The sequence below is a fragment of the Cotesia glomerata genome, linkage group LG5 (genome assembly GCF_020080835.1).
Source record: "Cotesia glomerata isolate CgM1 linkage group LG5, MPM_Cglom_v2.3, whole genome shotgun sequence".
Classification (NCBI taxonomy): domain Eukaryota; kingdom Metazoa; phylum Arthropoda; class Insecta; order Hymenoptera; family Braconidae; genus Cotesia; species Cotesia glomerata.
The window spans coordinates 24,121,541-24,148,220 of record NC_058162.1 but is presented as its reverse complement, the minus strand read 5'-3'; the positions used below and the strand labels follow the sequence as shown (position 1 = coordinate 24,148,220).

The following is a 26,680-nucleotide window of genomic DNA, read 5'->3' as shown; positions in this document are numbered from 1 at the left end:
TAATGTAAGTTTTAAGTGAATGGCGATATAAAAATTGCAGAGATTCTCACATTAGTTATAAAGTTAAAACTTGGCAGTGTATGTAAGCTAGCCTCAACATTTATACCTATACCTCATTTATATCCATATCCATATATATTTTATATACTACTATAGCTATAACAAAGTATATGACTAGCAGTGGGTTGCATTCGTCGCGAGCAACTTCCAGAGTTGTTCACCTTGCTCCGCAATACCCTCGACTCTCAACTGATCCCTTCTTTCATCCTCCAACCTCCATCTCCATCCTCCAGCTCTCAGTCAAGTCCTCACTTCTACTTACGCACTTTTCGATCCACTTTCCCCGAACCGCCTTCTCATTCTTGCTGTCTCTTAATAACATACACAAACATTCCAATAATTATAATAGTAATTGTAATTATTTATATAAATTTGCTCATTATTATATACTTACATCTTACAACTTAATATTTAATACCTGTAACGCACTCGCCGTTCACCTTAACATTTATTCTTATTTATTACTCTTTTGTTAATTGTGATGAAAATTTATTTAGCAGACGTCTGACAATTTTTATGAAATTTTTTTATTGAAAAAAATTATTTTTTAAAAAATTTGAAAAACTGTGCAATAAGTGCAATTTTTTTTAGTTATTATAATTATTTTATTTAATTAAAGAAAAAAATCATAAAATTGTTAGGCTCTACTGAATTTAGTATTATTAATTATTAAAATTATTTTAGCAGATATTTAATAATTTTTGAAATAAATGAATTAGAAAAAAAAAATTTTTAAATCCAATTTTTTGTTTTTATAATAAATTAATTAGTAATAGCAACTTTGCAGTCACTATGTGACTTCCGTGACTTTTGAACTATAAGTAAATAAAATTTTGCTTTATTGAATAATGACTGTTATTAAATTGCATTGTACTTTCTTAAATATTGACATTTTTTAAGATATAAACTCATTTCGGAGTTACACTCATCAAGACCTTTCATTTAAGTACCCACATGGCATTTTTTATATATTTTATATATATGGTATTTGCGAAATATATAAATATATAAAATATATAGAAAAATTGATGTGGATACTCAAATGAAAGGTCTTGATAAGTGTAAAATCGGGATGAGCTTATATCTTTGAAAATATCATTAGTTAACAAGATACAATGTAATTTTTTAATTATTGACATTTTTAAAGAAATAAGCACATTTCGAAATTACACTCATCGAGACCTTTCATTTAAGTACCCACATGGCATTTTATATATATATATATATATATATATATGGTATTTGTGAAATATATAAATATAGAAAATATATGAAAAATTGATGTGGGTACTCAAATGAAAGATTTCGATAAGTATAACATCGAAATGAACTTATATCTTTAAAAATGTCAATAGTTCACAAGGTACAAGGTCATTTCTTAATTATTGACATTTTTTAAGATATACACTTATTTTGATGTTACACTCATTGAGACCTTTCATTTAAGTACCCACATGGCATTTTTTATATATTTTATATATATGGTATTTTTGAAATATATAAATATATAAAAAATGTGACAAATTGATGTGGGTACTCAAATGATAGGTCTTGATGAATATAACATTGGAATGGGCTTATATTTTAAAAAATGTCAATAGTTCTCAAGATCAAATGTCATTTCTCAATTATTGACATTTTTTAAGATATAAACTCATTTCGATGTTATACTCATCATAGATTTTTCATAGATTTTATATATTTATATATTTCACAAATACAAAATATATAAAATATATGAAAAATTGATGTGAGTATTCAAATGAAAGGTCTTGAGTGTAGTATCGGGATGATCTTATATCTTCAAAAATGTCATTATTTGACAAGATACAATGTCATTTCTTAATTATTGAAATTTTTTAAGACATAAACTCATTTTGATGTTACACTCATCAAGACCTTTTATTTGAGTACCCACAATTTTTCATAGATTTTATATATTTATATATTTCACAAATACAAATATATGAAATATATGAAAAATTGATGTGGGTACTCAAATGAAAGGTTTCGATGAGTATAACATCGGGATGAGCTTATATCTTTAAAAATGTCAATAGTTCACAAGATACAAGGTCATTTCTTAATTATATCTAGAAATATTTTCGAATGCAGCCTAAATACTTATATAAATTAACGATTGGTGAGAATGATTTTAGTATTGTTAATTATTAAAATTAATTTGCCAAATATTTAATAATTTTTTAAATAAATAAATTAGAAAAAAAAATTTTTTTAATAATTCTTTAGAACAAATTTTTTCGTAAAACAAAAAAATTTAAAAAGTGACCGCTAACTTTAATGTCATTCATTAATTATTAAATATTTTATCATTTTATTATTTATACTGAACTTTGTCCGATTTTTAATAAATGACTCACCATCATCATCTTCTTCTTCTTTTCCAGCTGACCGCTTCCGTCATTTTCTTCTTAATTTTTTGCTTATAAGTAAAATTAATAAAATAAAAATAAATATTTATTAATGGTGCAATTAAAACGTCTGATGAATGTATAAATAAATCCGAACAAAAACAGTTTCACTGTAAAAAAATCGCTCCAAGTCCACGTTCATAAGACTATTAAGAAAAAAAATTATTATTTCTTTACAAAAAGATAAAAATAAAAAATTAAAAAATCCAAGTAACCGATATGGTTGTATATGATTTTCGGAAATTAAAAAAAATTTTGTTGTAAATTTAAAAATTAAAAAAAAAACTGATACAAATTAATTTATTACTGTCTTAAAAATTATTTTTATATGTAAAATTGGTTCTGATGCGCCAACATTTCCATAAAGCTAAAAAAAAATTACTCATGTATCAAATTTTTTTCTTCTTTATTTCATTTACTATAAGAAAATCATGACCCGAGTTGAATGAATTAAATTTTTAAAAAGTTTCACGGAATTATCAATTTATTACTCTACACGGAGAGAAAAAATAAGTTTGGAAAATCAGAAAAGTGCACGTCTCATAACGCTGATTTATCACAAAAAAATCTGGAAAACGGTTGACCCTAAAGGCCATCCCTGCAACTTCCGCTAATTCCATATCTAAGCGCTTAAAATTGCACTTATGAGGTTTTAGATACCTCTAAATATTAATATTAAGAGCTCCTCTTTGAACATCCTTCTGTTCTCACCTTCATGCAAGTTTTCAGCCTGTTTTTTCGTTGAAAAAAAAAAGTCGCCTAAAATTGGCACACCCTAATATATATATATATATATATTAATAAATACATATATAAACTTTTGAACTATATACATTTTCTGACTCAGCTCGACAAACTGAGTCAGAAAACGACTAAATTTTTTCAAAGTTGCGCCATGAGGACGGCTGCAATAGTTAGATTTTTATAAAATCTACTAAAAAGTTAAAATCTAAAAATCTGGGTCGCTATAGTTTGTGCTGATTATTTTTAATAATTTTAAATAGAAATTATAAAGATAATTGATAATAATCAAGTAATACGCGAAATAAAAAGCATGAACTACTATTATAAAATATCATATGAAAAAAAAAATCAAAATAAATTTGAAAAAAAATTTGTAACCTCAAAAAACCGTTCTGCTTACGGTATGTACACACTCGGTAGTCTGGCTTGAGGACGGAACTTGGCGCCAGACTCTACCGAGTCTGTTGATATATATGAAGATGAGTTGTAAAATAAAAAAAAAAAAATGTCAAGTTGAGATAAAAGTTTTGTAGGCATAAGCTTTAACTTTAAAGTTTGCAAAGAGGTTAGTTGTTTGGATTTTTTGTAACCGTATGGAGCTTGAAATGATTCAATTGATTTCTTCACTGTATTTTCATATTTTTACTTTAAAATATTCAAATATTGTTAGGTAGAAAAAGTTAGTGGATAAAATCCCGGAGAAAATGGTGTGAGGTAAAAAAATGAAATACAAGAGAAGAAAAAATATAAAAACAAGTTGAAGCCTTTAAAAAGTATTAGTCTTTAGTGGAGATAAGAACCCGTGAGGAATATCGATGTACTTACCTACAGAGAAGTTCTTTCAGATCATTGTAGATTGTTATATGTACCAGTTGCGGTGTTAGTTGGTCAGCGATCGGAGGTGAGAGGTGAGTGTCGGACTGAGTTAAGTCTCGTAAGATGACGCCACGTCTACTAAGTCAATTCTGATTGCGTTTAAAAGTTTTCCTTGCTATTGTACTTGTGTGTTTTATCTAATAGATTGTTTTATAGAATTTTGTAAGTTAATTTTTTTTAAGTCTTGAAATTTATATTATTGCATGAAAATAAAGTTAGCCGACATCCAAAATTTTTCATGATTTTTTCTTATTAAAGAATTATTATAAAAAAATAAAAAAAAAATTTTTCATTAGTTAAAAACTTCAAAAACTATAAGTGTAATTTTTTAAAAATATTTTTTAGTTATAATTTAATAAATTAAGCAAAATAAAAAAATCAAAAATGTCGGCTAACTTTATTATTATTATTATTGCTTAGTTTTATGATACTGAAGTCAGCTGTTAATTTTTTTTATTTTTATAAAAAGTCAATTGCAATAAAAAAATTTTTTTTCTAAAAATTTCTACTTGTAATTTTTTATTAACTGAAGTTAGCTGACAGCTGTCAATTTTTTTAATTCTTATAATAAATTAATTACAATACTAAAGTAAGGTAAAAGCCCCAATTATTGACGGGGGTCTAAATATTGACACCCTAAATTATTTTTAAATATATTAAATTATCTGTAATAAGAATAACGATCAAATAAATTTTTATTAAATTCTAATTAATTAAAAAATTGAAAAAAATCACTTTCAGTTCAAAATATTAAAGATTAATTATTGAAAAAAAATAAAGTTAGCACCAGTTCATCAAATCAGCTTACGAGCGTCTATTTTCTTAACAACTTTGGTTAGAAAAGGATTTTTTTGACTGCCGAGTTTAAATTAATTTTTTCATGTAATTATATGGTCTATTTTTAACTTCCCGCTACGAAAATCGAAGATTTTCAAAAATCGGGAAGTTATTGTTTTCACCCCGTTTTGCAAAAATCGAGTTTTCATCAGATCTCGACGTTTGAAGGTCACAGGAAGCTTCCCTGACTATCCCCGCGAGGTTGTCACGGCGTCTGTATGTATGTATGTGTGTGTGTGTGTGTGTGTGTGTGAAAGTATGTGAACCGCTTATAACTTTTGAACGGCTTGACCGATTTCATCGCGGTTGGTGCCATTCGAAAGGGCTTGACCAAACTTAGATTTTGAAAACTATTTGGACCGATTCAGATCAATAGATTTTGAGAAATCTTCAAAAAACTGAAAAAAAAAATTTTTTCAAATGTGGTTTTTTTGGAATAACTTTTAAACGGCTTAATAGTTCAATTCCAAAAACTAATCAGCTCTTAACCTCAAAAAACCACGTCGATCGCCACCAGTCCGGTCAAAATCGGTTGATTCGTTCGAGAGATATCGTGAACGAAAGAAAACCGAAAAAAGTGTTATTTCGGAATAACTCCAAAATTCCTAGCGCGATCAATTCAAAATTTGAGATTCTTTGTGAGGCTTGAAAAACTGCGTCAAATGCTGCCAACCGCGTGAAAATCGATTTACTCATTCAAAAGTTATTGCGGTTTAAAAATTCAAAAAATAGTGTCTTATCAAATCCCTATCAGACTTTTGAGCTCGAAGAGCTCAAAAGCATAGGAAAACAATCTCTTTGAGCTTGGAGAGCTCAAAATAACCCATAAATTGTATTTTTGAGCTCGAAGAGCTCAAAAACGCCATCGGTGCAATTTTAAGCGCCTAAGTATGGAATTAGCGGGAAGTTGCAGGGATGGCCTTCAGGGTCAACCGTTTTCCTAATTTTTTTTTAATTAACAATATATGAAATACTTATAAAATTAAATAATCGAAATTAATTGTATGCTTTATAATATTTAAATAATGGGAGTCAATAACTAGTTCATAATTTTCATGGTGAATCCCATATTGACAGCCAGTCGACAGTGCTATGAGGCCTTTTTTTTTGAGTATAAAATACGTTACGCGATTATATTCAAGGCTTTTAACTGTCAAATAACTCGGCGTGTTTTGGTGTTAAATAAGTTTTAAAATAAGTTTTTGAATAAATTGTTATATTTTTAATAATAATTAATCATTCATGGAAATTATTATTAATTAACTTTAATAATATTGATTACTTTATATCAAGTTTTGATAAATAAGAATATAACCAAATGATTTGATGCATGCGCAGTAGGGGCGTCAATAATTGGGGCTAAGGTATGTCAATATTTAGATCAATCAGTTTTTTAACCCGTCAATAATTGGTGTATCCAGATCATTTATTTAATTATTTAAAATTAATTAGTAAATATTACTGATTATTATTTTAAAAAAAGAAATTGATTAGTTAAAACATTACTTAAGAAATTACCACAAACAAAATTCAACGATATTTATATTTGATTGCTTAAAAAAAATGAAATCATAACTTCGTCTCTTATATCGTCAATAATTGGGGCTTTTACCTTACTTGTAAAGATTTTATGAAAATTAATTTAGCATATATTTGACAATTTTTAGAAGTATAGTTAGCAAATAAATTACGGCAAAAATAATACGAAAAAAAATTTGACATGTAGAAAGTTTAAAAAATTAAAGATGTAATTTTTTAGAATTAATTTAATTGTTCAATAAAATTAAAAATTGGTAAAGTGACAGCTAACTTTAATGTCATAAAAATTGTCACTGATAATTTTTTATGAAAATTAAGTTAGCCATCTTAAAATTTTTAGAATGTTTTTTTATTGAAAAAATTATTACAAAAAAATAAAAAACAAATTTAATTTGTAGAAAACTTGTAGAATTGGAGATGCAATTTTTAAAAAATATTTTTTTGTTCTAATTTAATTATTGAAAAAAAATTACAGACCAGTACTTGTCTCGGATAGCTTAACTGGTAGAGCCCTTGGTGCGTAACTGAGAGATCTGGGTTCGATTCCCAGTCTGGGCTGTCTGATTATTTTTTCAATTACGGAAAAATTCCCACTGAGTAGGTCCCCCCTTTCCCCTATCCGTTCTTTCCCAACTCCCTTAAAAAAAATTTGCTTTTAATATGGCTTTAATAATTACATGTGGAATTTTTTATTAAATTTTTTTCATAACAATTTAATTGTTATAAAATTCTAAAAAAATTTCTAATGTCTGTCAACTTCAGTGTTATAATTTTTTTTATTTTCACATGTAGAATTTTCTTATTAGATTTTTTTTCATTATAAAGTTTTTTATTTTTGTAATTTTTTAATTTTTTTTTTTAGAAGGAAGAAATATATTTTTGAGTGTTTGAAAAATTTCCAGGTTATGAATAAAATTGTGGTAAGTTTTTGATTGCAACTATCAAAATTAATTGACATTAAATTTTTAATAAATTATTTTTTATGAGTAAAGAAATAAAAAAACAAAGTGTTAAAGACAACTTACAAAATTTTGAGGTTATGAAAATAAAAATGAGATTACTTTTTTATTATTCAAAAGAAAAGTAAAACAATTGTAAGGTAAAGTGCGGCTTGGTTGCAATTATAATTCTACTATGGTGTAGATTGAAAAAAAAAATTGCTTTGAATTTTTGTTAATTAATAGGGAGTAAAAATTAGGGATATAAAATTTGAAGTGGGAATTACAATCATATATGATTAAAAATGGCGGATTTTGAGGTTACAGTCGATGACAAGTGGCAAAATTTTGAAGTTTATAATAAGAACAATTATTATATATTTAAATTTTGGCTGAAAAATTTGAAGGTTAGTAAAAAAAATATAAATTGATCGCAAATTCGTAATAGTAAACGTCAAAGATTTTTAAACTTTGTTTTACACATCGGGAAGAAATAATTAATTAAAGAACTAAGAAGTAATTTGAGGTTGACTAAAAAAAATTTACCAATTATCTGTAATTACTATTTAAATTTTTTAATTTCAACTACAATTTACTTTTGAAAAATAAGAGTAATTAATTTTCAAGTAAGTAATGAAGAAATAATAATACTAATAGATTGCAGAAAAAAAAAAAATTAACAAAAAAATTAGTTCTAAAAAACTATTTAAAAAAAATTAAATTTTTTAAAATTTTTACATCTCAATTTTTTTATAATTTTTTGCACTAATTTATTTGATATAAAAATTATTAAAACTGAATAAATATCTGCTAAATAAATAAATTTTTTAAGTAAAATCAGTCACTTAATAATTTTTTTTCAACAAACAAATTTGTTCTATAAAATTATTAAAAAAAATTGCATTTTTAATTTTTTTAAATTTCTACATGTCAATTTTTTTTTTTTAATTTTTTTGTCATAATTTATTTGATATGAATATTGAATAAATATCTGCTAAATAAATTAATTTTTGAAATAAAATCAGTTATCAATCACTCGATAATTTTTTTTCAACAAAGAAATTTACTCTAAAAAATTATTTGAAAAAAATTGCATTTTTATTTTTTAAATTTCTACGTCAATTTTTTTGTAATAATTTATTTGATATAAAAATAATTAAAATTGAATAAATATCTTCAGTCACTTGATAATTTTTTTTTCATCAAAAAAATTATTTTAAAAAAATTGCATTTTTAATTTTTTTAAAATTCTACGTCAATTTTTTTTCGAATTTTTTTGTCATAATTTATTTGATATAAAAATAATTAAAATTGAATAAATATCTTCTAAATAAATAAATTATTTAAATAACATCAAAGTTATCCACTTGATAATTTTTTTTTCAACAAATAAATTTTTTCTAAAAAATTATTAAAAATTTTTTCGAAAAAATTTGTTTCTTAAAAAAATTCTAAAAATTATTAAAAGTATCTGCAACTATAATTTCATTAAAAAAAAATTCCTCTTCACTAAACAACAATCTAAAGAAACCAAAATGAAATAATTGAAACAGTCGCAATAGTTTATACGCACATAGAAAGGCAAAGTGTCCATTTAGGTAAGAAGGACTTAAGTATAAATGGACATGTTTAGCTGGAGTTTAAAGGGGGTTGTTGTGTTGTGGTGTAGGTGATTCTGGTGGGTAGTGTTGAGTGTGGGCCATACACCCTCACATCCAGGGGATCCATTCGAGACTAGAGACTCGTAATGACGCCCTGAATCAATATGTGAGCCACTGAGACTGAGATATGCATACGAACTAAGACAACCAAGAAAGACCGGTGGTGGTGCGTCCGCCACGTCTGAATGCCAAGACAGCTCTACTTCTCTACTCCTTGGGTACAAGTTTTACTGGAGCGAGCAGGAGAAAGAACAAAAACAAGAACAAGATGAGGATAGGTAGTGTTGGTCGTAGTGGTAGTAGGTAGTAGGGTGCCCACCTTATTCTGGGGAGAAATTAAAGACGAGGCAGGCACAAAAATAACGACCCGCGAGCGTACTCAGTCTTTCTCTTCACCCCTCCTTCATTCCATCCCTTCATCACTCCTTTTTTATCCGCTTCCACTTCTTCTTCTTCTTCCTCTCTTTCTTCTTCTTTCCCAGCATTTTCTTCTTCTTTGCTCCGACTCGTTTCTCCAAGGAGAAATGAAGCGACCAAGGGTGAGTAAAACAGGCGGTTGGGAGGTAAGACGTTGCCTGCGAGATGAGACGAGCAACCAAGTAGACGGGGTGGTTGCTTTGCTTTTACTTATACTGCTTCTTTTTTACTATATACACTTTTATATATCTATATGTATATATATTCCGTGTGCAGTGGTTAGAGAAGAGGTATAATCTCCTACACGCCATAAAACCCGCGGGCATAAAAAAAAAAAAAACCCGTAGGGCGAATCGGATTTCGTGGCACTCTCTACCCTTTTATATCTACCTACACACAATCCCTCGTGCGTATCTGTGTCATTTTGTAATTAATCGTCATTGATTTTACATACTTTTATTTATTCGGGTAGAAGGATTTTTTTAACTATTAATTATTTAATTTATTTGAAGACAATTCATCAAATTCATCTATATTTGTTATTAATTTTAGATTAAACAATAATTTTGAACAAATTTTAAGTACAAATATCAAAATAAAAAATCGTAAAATTGATTTTTGTCAAGATAAAAATGAGTTTGCTTTTTTAAAATAAATTAAATTTTATAAAAATTTTTGAATTTGAATTTTTATAAAAATTTTGACTTTTTATTAACAATTTAAAATTATTAGGTTATTTTTTTAATTGATTCATTTTGATTTATAAAAATTATACACTGATAGGATTTTTTAACTATTAATTATTTAATTTATTTGAAAGCAATTCAATAAATTTATCTGTATTTGTTATTAATTTTAAATTAAAAAATAATTTTGCACAAATTTAAATTACAAATATCAAAATAAAAAATCGTAAGTTTGCTCTTTAAAAATAAATTAAATTTTATAAAAATTTTTGAATTTGAATTTTTATACAAATTTTGACTTTTTATTAACATTTTAAAAATAATAGATTATTTTTTTAATTGATTCATTTTGATTTATAAAAATTATACACTGATAGGATTTTTTAACTATTAATTATTTAATTTATTTGAAGACAATTATTTAATTTATTAAATTTTAATAAATATTTTTAACATTCAATAAATATTTATTTAGGAGGAAAGTACTTTTATTAATAGTTAATAAGTATTTATTAATAGTTAACAAATATTTATAAACAGAAAAAAAGGTTCACTTGAGCTAAGAAAATATTTTTCTTCCTAATTATTTTCTTGAGCGAAAAAAAAATTTTTTTTGACAAGAAATTTCACTTATTCCAACAAAATTAATTTTCTTGCTTTAAGAAATACGTATCGTGATCCAAGAAAATTTATTTAGGTCAAGAAAATCTTGTTGTTTTGAGAAAATTCAGCCTCTTGCTCCAAAAAATTTAGTTCTTGATAGAAGGAAATTTTCTTGTCTTGAGAAAATTTCTCTCTTGCTCCAAAAAATTAAATGTAAAGATAGAAGTAAATTTTCATTAATATTTTTATTGATTAACATGTCAAATGGGAAGATCAAATAATATTTCATCATTTTTTTTCATTCAATATGTATAATTGCACGCTAAAATAATATAAAATGGGTATCAAATATTCTCGAGAAAAATTTTCTCAAGGTGAGAAAATTTTTTTCTCAGCTGAAGTAGGTGGCGCTGCTTCCCTAAAGTATCTAAAAATCTTAATCAAATATAAAAATTTATTGTATTAAGTATTTATGATAATTTGAATTAAGAAAAAATGACTTTCACCAAGAATAGAATTTCAAGAAAAATTTTTACTTCGACCAACACAACTTCGGTCTTCCTTCAGGCACCCGAAAATTTTCTTGAGCAAAGAATTTTGTTCTCCAGTCAAGAAATTTTTTTTTCTGTGCAATTTATTAACTGTTAATAAATATTTATTAAATCCTATGATGTTAAAAAATATTATTTATTAACAGTTAATGAAGCTTATAAATATAAGCAAATCCTTCTATAAGTGTAGACTTATATACGTTTTTTATTTATACACACGAATATTAAAATTAAAGATTTATTTAAATGAATGTGGGGATGTATGTGAGCAGGGGTTGATTTTTCGACATGCATGCACGCAACCCTGTCCCAGTCTTTAAGTCGCTTAGATACAGCATATAGGTATAATGTATTTGTAGCTACATGTATTTATATGTTGCCAGACTACGGTAGACTCGTACGATAGACTATTTTATGATAATATCATTGTCGAAACTCGATACCACAAGATATACCCGATTGTCTTCCGAGGAAATTTGCATTTACATGCACTGAGATTCTACGGCCTATCTTTTGCTATCGTTGTTATTTCTAACGTTCTATTGACTGTAATCATACATCTTAACATTTTTAAATTATACTTTTTATTGCTACTATTCATTGGGAGTTTTTTAATGCTGTTTTGGGCTAGAGGGTCTTTTTATAGAAAATTTATTTGTTTAGTTTCTTTTCTTCTTAAATTATTTTATTAATTTATTCAAAAATTTTTCATAATAATTTATTAGGAAAAATTGAAATCATAAGCTATATTCGAAAATTTGTTTAAATATTTAAACTTAAAAAAAAATTATTTAAAGATTTTTTTTTCTTACTTATTACAATTATTTTAATTAATAGTTTACTAGCAATATTATTAAATAATGAATTTTATTAAATTGCACTGTAATTTTTTAACTATTGACGTTTTTAAAAATATAAGCTCATCCCGATGTTACACTCATCAAGAGCTGTCATTTGAGTACCCACATGCATTTTTATATATTTTTCATATATACATATATATAATATATATTTTAAAGATATAAGCTCATCCCGATGTTACACTCATCAAGAGCAGTCATTTGAGTACCCACATGCATTTTGACATATTTTTCATATATACATATATATAATATTTATAAATATATGAAACATGTGAAAAATTGATGTGGGTACTCAAATGAAAGGTCTTGATGAGTGTGACATCAAGGTGAGTTTATATTTGAAAAAATGTCAATAGTTCACAATTTTGATATATTTATCATGTATACATACATAATAACTTGTTAAATTGACCTTTACTTCCTTAATTATTAACATTTTTAAAGATATAAGCTCATCCTGACGTTACACTCATCAAGAGCTTTCAATTGAGTACCCACACGAATTTTTGATATATTTTACATATATACATATATATAATAAATATAAATATATAAAAAATTGATGTGGGTACTCAAATGAAAGGCCTTGATGAGTATAACATCAGGATGAGCTTATATTTTTAAAAATGTCAATAATTCACAATTTTGATATATTTTTCATATATACATATACATAATATATATAAATATATGAAAAATTGATGTGGGTACTTAAATGAAAGGTCTTGATGAGTGTAACATCGGGATGAGCTTATATCCTAAAAAATTTCACTAGTTCACAAGATACAAGGTCATTTCTTAATTATGAATTGACAAATTTTTTTAATAATATAGATTAAAAAAAAACCATAATCATAATTTTTAATTATAATTGTTAAAATATTTTTTAATAAAAAATTTATTTATAAATATTTAAAAAAATTAAAATCATAATTTTCGATTAAAACAATAAATTTTCTAAAACAGATCCAACTGATAAAAAAAAAGGCTCCATTAATAACACTTAAAAAAAATGGCATAGAATTATTAAAAATGACCAGTTACAATTAATAATATCCAAGTGACTAAAATACCAAAATGTCAATATTAATAATAAACGACTGTTTTAAAAATCACTTAAGTTAACCTCACGCAATAATTACATTTACATTAAACCCTCAGGCTTCATATACGACATACGTCGTGTTAATTAATCTCTCCCCCATGCGCCTTAAAAATCGATTGCCTGTTAGTGTGTCTGTGTGTTGAGTAGCGAAGGATATATGTACATCTAGCGTATATTGTTGACTCATATACATCTACATATACAAATTTATAATACATAAATATTTAGCTGTTGTTGTAACGGACGAGTGAGTTGTGAGAGTGCGTGGTATGAAGCACGGTACCGGCGACTTGTACTCAAGACAGAAAGAGAAAATAGTTAAGATAAAAAAGGATAAGAAATAGTTTGAGAGAAAGAGCCTTGTGAGGGTGGACTGGTTGGAGCTGAGGAGAGCTGAGTACCACCCGTCCACCTCTCGGGGTGGAGGTTCTCATTAAGCAGCCACCGCCACACGCCGGGGCTCAAATAAGAATACCAGCAAGAAGAAATAAGAACAAGAACAAGAAGAATAAGAAATAAGAATAAGAAACTGAAGACGCTGAAGAAGAAGATGAGGATGACGAATAAGAAGGAGGGCAGCAAGGGACTGAGGTCCTCGGAGGATACAAGGGGGAAGGAGGAGAGACGATAACGGTGTGGGGAGTGTAGAATTATCAGGATGAAGATCCAGGGTATGAGGGTACGTGGCAATATGGCCGCCGTTGATGAGTGATGCTCGTAACCCTTACTGCTGTCTTCTTCATCTTTTCTGGCACCCTCCCACCTCCTTATCACCCTGCTTACCAGCCTTTGCTTGCCTCTGGCCACCCTCACCACCCGACGGATCACCGCTACTCGTTCCAGCTACTTCTTACGGGATCTCCTCTTATACACGCACCCCTCTGAATTATTCACGCGCGCCTTCCAGCATTTTTCCACAATCCCTCTACTCACTAATACTTACGACCACTCCGTTTATGTATGTGAGTATTATTTTGATTTTTAACCACTGCTTTTACTTCCCTCACTTTTTAATTTTACCATTTTTTTTGTTTTAGAATTTATTTTTATTTTCAAGATTTTTTTTTTTTTAAGGAATCCCGGAAAAAAATTTATATTAATTTTATTTTAAAATAATTAATTAATTTAAATTTTAATAATTATTTTAAAATAATATATTAATTTTATTTTAAAATAAAAATAATAATAATAATTATAATATTTTTATTTTCAAGAAAATTTTTTTTAAGAAATCCCGGAAAAAATTTTATATTAATTTTATTTTAAAATAAAAATAATAATAATAATTGTAATATTTTTATTTTCAAGAAGATTTTTTTAAGAGATCCCGGAAAAAATTTTTTATTAATTTTATTTTAAAATAAAAATAATAATAATAATAATTTTTTTTTTGTAAAAAAAATAGAGCGATCATTTTGAGGGTGTTTGTTTTTCAGGAAAATTGTAGGGGGTGGATATTATAATTACAATTTTTATTTTATAATAATTTTACGATATTAAAGTTAGCAGTCACTAGAGAATTTTTTAATTTTTTTTAACAAACAAATTAGTTCAAAAAAATTATTTTTAAAAAATTGCATTTTTTATTTTTTTAAAATTTCTATAAGTCAATTTTTTTTTCTAATTTTCTTGCCATAATTTATTAAAAAAAAAAAATTCTAAAAATTAAATGTTTTTTGATAGAATTATTTAAAATTAACATTATGGTTAGTCGGTAAATATTATTAGGTGTGAAAAGTTTTAAATTAAAAATATATAAAGACGATGGTCAGATATATAAATGCTCATTAGCTAATTGTCTGACCCTAGGTTTATGGAAAGATATATAATTTTTTTTTAAGTGCTAGTTTTAATAGAATTGCATAATTATTTAAGAAAATATTTTTTTTTATTTTAATCAAGTATTTAGTAATTATTTTATATTAAAGTTTAGAGAATTTTTTTGTTTTAGAGTTCTTGATGAAGAATTTAAAGAAAGTTATGCATGAAAAATTGTATAAAATTTATATTTAATAATATCAGGTTTTAAGTAATGGAAATTGAGGATGTTGAGACTAAATATGCTTTTATTTTATATTCTATAATTTTTATTTATTCTGATAAAAAATGAACATTATATTTCTAACCAATAAATTGGCAAAATGTTTTATTGGGTCAAAAATAAACACATAATTAATTTCTGAATATTAATTATTGTATAAAATTTTTGACGAGTATTTTAGTAACAATTTAGTTTTTTGTGCTTAAATATTATTTAAAAAAATTTTCTTAGTACAAATATTTCTTCTTTAAATTTTTTTTTCTATTAATTAAACATCTTTTAATTAATGAAATTAATTAATAATTATTAAAAATAAATAAAATAATCAAGAAGTTTTTATAAATAATAATAATTTAGAAAAAATTCTCAGTTTAAATATTTTTTCTTTAAAAATTGTTTTTAAAGCCATTAGTCAATTATATTTTAGTTAATAAAGTTAATTAATTATTATTGAAAAAAATAAAGCAATCAAGAAGTTCTAAAAATTATTTTTTAAACCATCAATTTATTACCTTTTAATCAATAAAATTAAACTTTCAAAGTTTCATATTATTCTCACCAATAGTCAATTTATGATGACAAATATTTAAGCTGCATTCGAAAATACACTATCTCTAGGTACATAATTAAGAAATGACCTTGCATCTTGTGAACTATTAACATTTTTAATGATATAAGCTCATCCCGATATTACTCTCATCGAGACCTTTCATTTGAGTACCCACATCAATTTTTCATATATTTCATATATTTATAAATATTACATATATGTAAATATGAAAAATATATCAAAAATGCATGTGGGTACTCAAATGAAAGCTCTTGATGAGTGTAACATCGGGATGAGCTTATATCTATAAAATATATATTATATATATGTATACATGAAAAATATATCAAAATTGTGAACTATTGACATTTTTAAAGATATAAGCTCATCCTGATATTACACTCATCGAGACCTTTCATTTAAGTACCCACATCAATTTTTCATATATTTATATATTATATATATGTAAATATGAGAAATATATCAAAAATGCATGTGGGTACTCAAATGAAAGCTCTTGATGAGACTAACATCGGAATGAGCTTATATTTTAAAAAACGTCAATATTCAAGAAAATACATTGAAATTTTACAAAAATCACTATTTAATAAAAAAACATTTATTTATTTATAGTTTACAATTCACAGCAGTCACATAGTGACTGCATGGTTGCTAGTTAAAATAAAATAAAATAAATTTTAGTAAACCATTAAAGTAGTTTATCTGCCTAATAAATTCGAATTATATTTCATTGCAGAATACAGTTGCTGTAAGACGGACAACGGGTGGTGGGAGTGCGAACAGAGGGGAATGTAAATTAGAAACTGCTGTACTGGGCAAGGAATGGAACCCAATAGAATATCCTATAGATATATACCCTCGTATCAAGGAATATCTGTAAGAGCGAGAGAGAATAAGGAGGAATGGAAGGAAAGCGTGGAAGTACCGGCTACAGGGTGAAGACGTCGTAGATATAGCTATATATTATCCATCCCTATAAGTATAGGTGAGTATAAAGGAGTAAGGGAGTAGGGTAAGGGTAAGGGTAAGGTGACTCGAGGGGCTGAAGGAGCTTATGTAACTTGCCCGTTGTTTGTGTCTTTATGTATGCGTGTATAGTCCGCTTTATCTTTACTCGTCTACCTTATACCTTTCCACCGTATGAACTAATACATACATGAACAATTACAGATATATATATGTAACGGTCTACTCGCGGGCCGGCTTTGTCTTTGTCCCTTTCCCGACAAACTTTACTGCAGCTAGCAGTCTTGGTCCCGACTCAACTCAACTCAACTCGACTCGACTCCTTGCCAGGGTGAGTGGGTGAATGGGTGGGTGTGTGGGTGGATGGGTGGGTATGTGGGTGGATGGGTGGGTAGTGGGTAAATGAATGGGTGGTGCATACTATAACAGGAATAGAACGTTGCGTGTCACGCGGCCGGTGTCCATAAATACATACACGATTGGGAGCGGCAGTGAGTGTGCATGTATCGATTGCCGGCCACCCCTTCTATTCTGTTTCTGTACTAAGTAAAGAGCCAAGTCTTACGTCTCATCCCTCTTCTCCTGGCTCGAACAACCTCCTAGGTCCTATCCCTATCCCGCTTTTCTTGAGCGTCCTTGCTCCTTACTTCTTGCCCCTAGCCCGGAGTAATTATTGTGCCCGGTGGTCTCCAGACTACTCATGTGTGTTGAGGAGACCTGGTGGGGCTACCACCCACTTTCGAGACCCAGGACACACCACCACTAATAATAGTAACGAGGATATTGCTCCACTTGAAGCTTTCTTCAGAGACAGCACGTTAAGACCCGACTCGGAGTCACGAGTTCTGTTTCTATTGATAGTTATTCGCCGATATTTTGGTCGAGCTCTAAGTCATTCAGCGGCTGCTGGGTGAAATCTTTTAGGGGATGTTATTGTTGATTATTTTTAGACGCACTTTTAATTTAAAAATGTTTTATTTTTGTAATGTAATTTAAAAATTGATTGCTTCAAATTTTATTGGTATTTTTACTGAGGTAAAAGACCCAGTTGTTGACACTGGCCTAGTTTGATACTTGCAATTTTATTCTAATTGAAAAAATTAAATATCAAAAAATCAATTTTCTTGAAATTTATAATTCATTTATTATAAGCATTTAGGCTGCAATCGAAAATGCTCTATCTCTAGATACATAATTAAGAAATAACCTTGTATTTTGTGAAATATTGATATTTTTAAAGATATAAGCACACCCCGATGTTACGCTCATCGAGACCTTTCATTTGAGTACCCACATCAATTTTTCATATATTTATATATATTATATATATGAATATATGAAAAATATATGAAAATGCATGTGGGTACTCAAATGAAAGCTCTTGATGAGTGTTACATCAGGATGAGCTTATATCTTTAAAAATGTCAATAATTAAGAACTGACTTTGCTAGCTTGTAAACTAATGATATTTTTGAAAATATAAACTCATCCCGATGTTACGCTCATCGAAACCTTTCATTTGAGTACCCACATCAATTTTTCATATATTTTATATATTTATATATTTTACAAATACTATATATATATAAAATATATGAAAAATGCCATGTGGGTACTTAAATCAATGGTCTCGATGAGTGTAACATCGAAATGAGTTTATAACTTGAAAAATGTCGATAATTAAGAAATGACATTGTATCTTGTAAACCATTGACATTTTTAAAGATCTAAGCGCATCCCGACATTACACTGATTGAGACCTTTCATTTGAGTACCCACATAAATTTTTCATATATTTATATATACTATATATATGTATATATGAAAAATATATCAAAAAATGCATGTGGGTATTCAAATGAAAGCTCTTGATGAGTGTAACATCGGAATGAGCTTATATCTTCAAAAAGGTTAATGTTTAAGAAAGTACAGTGCAATTTAACAAAAGTCATTATTTAATAAAGCAAAATTTCAAGTAGTGATTGCAAGGTTGCTAGTATTTATTGTTTTATTAAAGTTGATTTCTTTTATTATTAAAATAAAATTGAAAGTGTCAATTACTAGGCCAGTGTCAATAACTGGGTCTTTTACCTTACTTAAGGCATGCTTTCATAATTTTTTTGCGATCAATTTTTTTTTAAATAATAGTTTAGCAGAAAATGAAAAAAAATTTGACAATTTATAATATGTACTTAATTTTTTAAAAATTCAATTCATCAAAATATTATAAGAGGCTTTTTTTGTAGAGCGTTTAATTTCCTATAAAAAGTATAAATTACATTTTGCGGCCAGTTGCTTATATAGAAAAATATGAAATTCAAAAGTTTAAAAAATATTTTTCTAAAATACCCGTCTTTAATTTTTACCAATTTTCTTGATTTTTCATTTTTCATTTTCATAAATTAAAATAGATATTTTGATAATTTTTCTAATGAATTACAATATTTTATGATCACAAAAATTTTTAAAATTTTAATCTCTTATCGCAAGTAAATATTTTTTAGCAAACCTCCCAGAGATCTTCTTTGGAAGTTAGAAAAATTTTTTGTAATAAAAAACCTTATAATTAAAATTCAAAGTTACTAATATTTATATATAAATTTTAAAATTAATAAATTAAAAAGTTTCTTCAGAAAAAATTATTCAATAGTTCTTTAAAAAATAAACTAAGTCTAGAAAATTATTTTTAAAAAATTGAATTTAAACTTTTTGAGAGTTTTTAAAGATGTAATTTTAAAAATAAATTTTTCTTGCTATATAGCAAAATATATAATGAATATTTTATATAAATACTAATTAATTAATTATTATATAAATATTAATTAATTAATTTATTAAAAAAATTTTTAAAATTATGTCTTTTAATTTGAATATAATAAAATTTATATATAAAAATAAAAAAACAATATACTGTAAAAATACACACAGTAAAAAAATTTTCGTCAAATTTAACACAAATATTTGTGCTACTGGCGGTTTTTACACAAACTAATGTTAAATCAACATTCTAGTGTGTTAAATCAACACATGAGAATGTAAAATTCAACACACTAGAGTATAATATTCTACACAAAAATTTTTACACTTTACACAACGACGAAAAATTTTTTACTGTGCAAGATTTAATGACATGATTGTGTTTCAGCTTGGGAGTAAAATTGGTAAGCGGAAGGCAGCCGGACTTTGGAGAATGACGAGAGGGTTGAAGACCAGCATCCACTAGTAGGACTAGGTAGACATATATATACCAAGAGTAGTCTTACTCTAGCTGGTCTTGAGTTTCTCTGTAGTCTAGTCCAAGAACATTGAGAACCCACCCTCCAGTCTCCAGTCTCTTCTAGCGAGGACCGAGAACCTCATGGAGACTGAAGCTGAAAGGACGAAGGACCGAGAGTCCGGCGAGCAGCAACCACAAGTCAACTTTGTCTCTCTCAGCTCCTGGCGAGGACTTGGGGATGGTGGTTGTCTCTCCTTAGGCAATCAACCCTTCGTCTTACTGCATTACTGACCGTCTTGCGTACTCTTGTGCTCCAAGTACACATCTACAACAGAGAACAGAGTTTAGGTCTAGTGTTATGTGTATAGATGCTCCTGTGCTGACTTTACGCTATATACATTAACTGTCGAGCGTAAAGAGTGCTTCCAGCTGAAATCGATTACCTACCTACCGAGATAATTAATTACCAAAGGACCAGACCGAAAATACCGGCCTACAGCCTGGAACTTGTTGAGTCGCTTACGGAAAAATTTTATTAAATGTCGGGACAAGCTGAGGCAGCTTCGTGGTTTTTTTATTTGTTTTTTAATAGCTAAGTTTATTTTTATTTTTAAACTTTCAGGTTTTTTTGGTCAAGGAACATCAAAGGATTAGATGAGTAAAGATGTTAGTTTGTAGATTTATCGAAATTCTAGAGTGTTACCGGCTTCAAAGGTGATAATCTCGGCTTCCTATCTTTCCGCAAGTCTTTAAAGAACTCTTGCTAAGAGTCGAGGTAAAATCCGCTCGGATGAGAGTAAAGACTTTTGGTAAAAGAATCCCGTTCAATTGAGTCCTGGAAAACGATAGGTCAATATCAATCTTTAATGCAAATTGCTTAGGTAGTTTATTTTTTTTTTTTTTTTTTTTTTAAGGAGTTTTTAAATATTTGTTTGAGGTTTGAATTTTTTACACTGAAAAAATTTATTTTGAAAAATAAAGGAAATTCTTGTGACAACAAATTTTAAACAATTTTATTTTTTAGCTGAAGAAATAATTTTTTTTTATTGAAAAAAATTTTTGTAAATTTGGAAAGAAAGTTTTTAAATATTTTGATAATTTTTAGCCAAAATTTTCCCGATTAAGAAAATTACTTTATTAAATTACTTTATTAAATAATGACTTTGGTTAAATTACACTGTACTTTTTTAACTATTGATGTTTCTAAAGATATAAGCTCATCCCGATATTACACTCATCAAGAGCTTTCATTTGAGTACCCACATGCATTTTAATATATTTTTCATATATACATATATATAATATATATATAAATTTATAAAATAAATGAAAAATTGATGTAGGTACTCAAATGAAAGGTCTCGATGAGTGTAACATCGAGATGAGCTTATATCTTTAAAAATGTCAATAGTTCACAAAATATTTGTTAAATTGCACTGTACTTTTTGAAATATTGATGTTTTCGAAGATATAAGCTCGTCCCGATATTACACTCATCAAGAGCTTTCATTTGAGTACCCACATGGCATTTTTCATATATTGTATATATATGGTATTTGTGAAATATATAAATATATAAAATATATGAAAAATTGATGTGGGTACTCAAATGAAAGGTCTTGATGAGTGTAACATCAGAATGAGCTTATATCTTTAAAAATGTCAATAGTTGACAAGATACAATGTCATTTCTTAATTATTGACATTTTTTAAGATATAAACTCATTTCGATGTTACACTCATTGAGACCTTTCATTTAAGTACCCACATGGCATTTTTCATATATTTTATATATATGGTATTTGTGAAATATATAAATATATAAAATACATGAAAAATTGATGTGGGTACTCAAATGAAAGGTCTTGATAAGTGTAACATCAGAATGAGCTTATATCTTTAAAAATGTCAATAGTTGACAAGATACAATGTCATTTCTTAATTATTGACATTTTTTAAGATATAAACTCATTTCGATATTACACTCATCGAGACCTTTCATTTAAGTACCCGCATGATATTTTTTATATATTTTATATATATGGTATTTGTAAAATAATATAAATATATAAAATATATGAAAAATTGATGTGGGTACTTAAATGAAAGGTCTTGATGAGTGTAACATCGGTATGAGCTTATATCTATAAAAATTTCAACAGTTCACGAGATACAAGGTAATTTCTTAATTATGTATCTAGAGATAGAGCAATTTCGAATGCAGCCTAAATACTTATCATTATAAATTGACTATCAGTGAGAATGTTTTGCTTGTTCTTTTAATAATATGGATTATTATAATTATTACTTACAATAATTCTACTAGACTTATTATTTGTTATTCATGTTCGTTATCAAGTTATATATTTAATTTGTAACACGTAAAAAAGTTTATTTTTGTTAACGCTGGATGTTGATATTCATGAGTAGACGCAAATAGTTTGGTTTGGCAACGGTGAAACCACGCATTTCGCTTGTACCTCGTTATCATATCCCCCGGAATTTATATACATCGTTATATACATTGTTATACTTTCCACACAATACTTTTTTCACGTAACGATGGATAATTTTATATTTAAATGTACATACATCGTCAATTTTTACAAACTTCAATAGTTATTAATTAAATTCGATCATTTAAAATTTTTTAATTAATTTACATTTCGTATATCGATGAAAACTTTTCCTCAAAAGCTTGTTCATTTTTTTCTTTTTTTTTTTTAGTATCGACAAAAAAGTCATTTTAGAGATCAAAGTTTAAACTTTTAATGGCGAAATTCACTTGAGGTTTAAAGAATATAATATTCTCTTTCTTCAAAGTTACTATTTTTAATTCTTAAAAATTAATTTTTTTAACAAATAAATTATGAAAAAAAAATTCATCTAATTATGTAAAATCCGGATGAGCTTATATCTTTAGAATGTATGCATGGATATGAAAAATATATCAAAATTGTGAACTATTGATATTTTAAGCTCATCCCGATGTTACATTCATCAAGAGCTTTTATTTGAGTACCCAAATAAATTTTTCATATATTTATATATATTATAAATATGTATATATGAAAAATATATCAAAAATGCATGTGGGTACTCAAATGAAAGCTCTTGATGAGTGTAACATCAGGATGAGCTTATATCTTTGAAATATATATTATATATATGTATATATGAAAAATATATCAAAAATGCATGTGGGTACTCAAATGAAAGCTCTCGACGAGTGTAACATTGTGATGAGCTTATATTTTTAAAAATATCAACAGTTTACAATTTTGATATATTTTCATATACATGCATATATATAATATCTATTTTAAAGATATAAGCTCACCCCGATGTTACACTCATCAAGACCTTTTATTTGAATACCCACATCAATTTTTCATACATGTCATATATTTATATATATATTATATATATGTATATATGAAAAATATATCAAAAATGCATGTGGGTACTCAAATGAAAGCTCTCGACGAGTGTAACATTGTGATGAGCTTATATTTTTAAAAATATCAACAGTTTACAATTTTGATATATTTTTCATATATATGCATATATATAATATATATTTCAAAGATATAAGCTCACCCCGATGTTACACTCATCACGACCTTTCATTTGAATACCCACATCAATTTTTCATATATGTCATATATTTATATATATATGTATATATGAAAAATATATGAAAAATGCATGTGGGTATTGAAATGAAAGTTCTTGATGAGTGTAACATTGTGATGAGCTTATATTTTTAAAAATATCAATAGTTTACAATTTTGGTATATTTTTCATATATATAATATATAATATATATTTTAAAGATATAAGCTCATCCCGATGTTTCACTCATCAAGACCTTTCGTTTGAGCACTTACATCAATTTTTCATATATGTCATATATTTATATATATTATATATATGTATACATGAAAAATATATCAAAAATGCATGTGGGTACTCAAATGAAAGCTCTCGACGAGTGTAACATCGGGATGAGCTTATATATTTGAAAACATCAATTTAAAAAAGTACAGTGCAATTTAACAAAAGTCATTATTTAATAAAGCAAAATTTTATTTATTTATAGTTCACAAGTCACATAGTGACTGCAAGTTGCTAGTATGTAATAATTTATAATATCTATAAAAAATCGTGTTTGTAAACAAAAAAGAATTTAATGTCAATAATTGGCGCGTGGCCGAAGTAATTAACTTTTTATTGTGTTTAGACCCGAGTAATCTGTTTTCTGTCTCAGTTGCGCTGGTGCTGAGACTGGCGAAGATTAGCGAAGTGAAGAGAGAGAATGAAAACCGATGAGGGAGAAGATGATAAAAAAGAAGAAAAAAGGCGAGTCGAGCAACGTGGCCAGTACCATGACCAGCGCAATCCCGTTGGTCAGTTCTCACTTTTATTTTTATAAACCTTTTCTTTTTATTTTTTTTTTTTTGTTCAGTTCCTTTTTTTTATACCCGTACTTTCTCACACCCGATTTCTTTGCATATTACAAGTTGTAATTACGGCTAATGTGGACGAAAAACCTGTTTCGGTACAACTGTGTGAGGAGATTGAGATAAATTAGATGCTGAGGAAGACGATGTACAAGAAGAAGAAGAAGAAGAAGAAGAAGAAGAAGTTGAACTTTGAAACTCGTGACCAGGAGGAGGATCAAACGGAGGGCTATAAAATCAAGCAACCCTTTTCATGTCCAAACTTGTAATCATGCTTTTGTAAAGGGTAAGCTCTCATTAAATTTATTTTTACGGTTATTATTTGTACTGCTAATTGTTCTTTTATTATTTATTGTAGTATATATTTATTATTAAATTTGTAATTTTTTTATTTCAGATTTTATTTTTTTTTATATAAAATAATTATTTTAAAAACTTGTAAATTATAAATTACAAATTAGTTTAAAAACTGAAAAAAAAATTTTTCTTTAATTTTCAATTTAGAAAAAAATTTTTACAAAATTTTATTATTTTTCTATTTTTTCTTTGAAGAAATGATAAAATTTTTATTAATTTTTTATTTAAAAAAAGTTCAAAAATTATCTTTAAAATTTTATTTTTTTTTTTCAATATAAAAAAGTTATTTTAAAAACTTCTATATTATAAATTACAAATTTGTTTAAAAATTAAAAAAAAAATTTTTTTTTTAAATTTCCAATTTGGAAATATTAAATAAAAAATTTTATTATTTTAGTATTTCTTCTTTGAAAAAATAAAAAGTTTTTATTTAAAAAAAGTTCAAAAATTATCTTTAAAATTTTCAATTTTTTTTTTTTTTAATATAAGATAGTTATTTAAAAAATTTATAAATTATCAATTACAAATTAGTTTGAAAATTAAAAAGAAAAAATTTTTTTTTTATTTTTAATTAAGAAATAAAAAGAAAATTTTATTATTTTTAGATTTCTTCTTTGGAGAAATAAAAAATTTTTATCAATTTTTTATTTTAAAAAAAAGTTAAAAAATTATTTTCAAAATTTTCAAATCTTCGCGCTTCCGAAGTTTATTCTGCTAATTGTTATTTTATTATTTATTGTTATTTTTGATTTTTTTATTTCAGATTTTTGTTTTAAATAGTTAATTTAAAAACTTCTAAATTATAAATTATAAGTTAGTTTAAAAATTAAAAAAATTTTTTTTTTTAATTTTTAATTTAAAAGAAATTTTTTTTTAATTTTATTATTTTTGTATTTCTTCTTTGAAGAAATAAAAAATTTTTATTAATTTTTTATTTAAAAAAAAAGTTCAAAAATTATTTTCAAAATTTTAAAGTTTTCGCGCTTCCGAAGTTTATTCCTCTAATTTTGTTATTTTATTGTTATTTATCATTTGTTATTTTTTTTATTTCAGATTTTTTTTTTTAAATAGTAAATTCAAAAACTTTTAAATTATAAATTAGTTTAAAAATAAAAAAAAAAAAAATTTTTTTTTTAATTTTCAATTTCGAAAAAAATTTTATTTTTTTTGTGTTTCTTCTTTGAAGAAATAAAAAATTTTTATTTATTTTTTATTTAAAAAAAAATTCAAAAATTATTTTCAAAATTTAAAAATTTTCGCGCTTTGGAAGTTTTCCGTTAGGTGGCGCGCGCAATCAAGACGGCAGTTACCGAAGAAGACGGAACTCGGCAGAAAGCAAAGTGCTGAGGTAATTAATTGTTGTTTAATTGTTTTAGAATGTTATTATTCATCTCTGTGGGATAATTTGACATTTAAGACAGTAATTATCTGGTAATTGTTGACTATCGTGATTTCTAAAGAGCATCGCTGGTTGAGAGATTGTTTTATACTAAAAGTACCAAGTGATTTTTTTAAAAATTAGTTTCGGTTTTTTTGACATTTTTAAGTTTTGTGAAGTGTGTAAAAGTGAGTGTAAGTGTTTATTTGTTGTGAAGTGAGAAAAATTTTGGGAAAAAAGTGTTTAAATACGCAGTCGCACAAGAAGCCAACGCGCATGCGCAGATTAAATCTACGACGGAAAATGGCGGGTATGATTGCGCAGTTTTAGTCAGTTGGAGGCTGTTTGAAGTATTGTTGAAGAAAATAAGTGATG

At 26.5% G+C, this 26,680-nt stretch overlaps 1 long non-coding RNA gene across 4 annotated transcripts; it reads left to right on the top strand.

Annotated features, from left to right (window-relative positions):
* Window positions 1-7,371: 7,371 nt before the first annotated feature.
* On the top strand, window positions 7,372-26,673 carry LOC123265653. Of its 4 annotated transcripts, none has more exons than XR_006509624.1 (5): window positions 7,372-7,408; window positions 20,036-20,988; window positions 24,351-24,516; window positions 24,576-24,856; window positions 26,198-26,673. It is a non-coding gene; the product is annotated as an uncharacterized LOC123265653 (long non-coding RNA). The 4 variants fall into 4 exon arrangements; XR_006509625.1 differs by lacking the exon at window positions 7,372-7,408 and adding an exon at window positions 16,666-16,909 and having other exon boundaries at window positions 20,036-20,122; XR_006509623.1 differs by lacking the exon at window positions 7,372-7,408 and adding an exon at window positions 16,666-16,909 and having other exon boundaries at window positions 20,036-20,956.
* The last annotated feature ends 7 nt before the right edge of the window (window positions 26,674-26,680 follow it).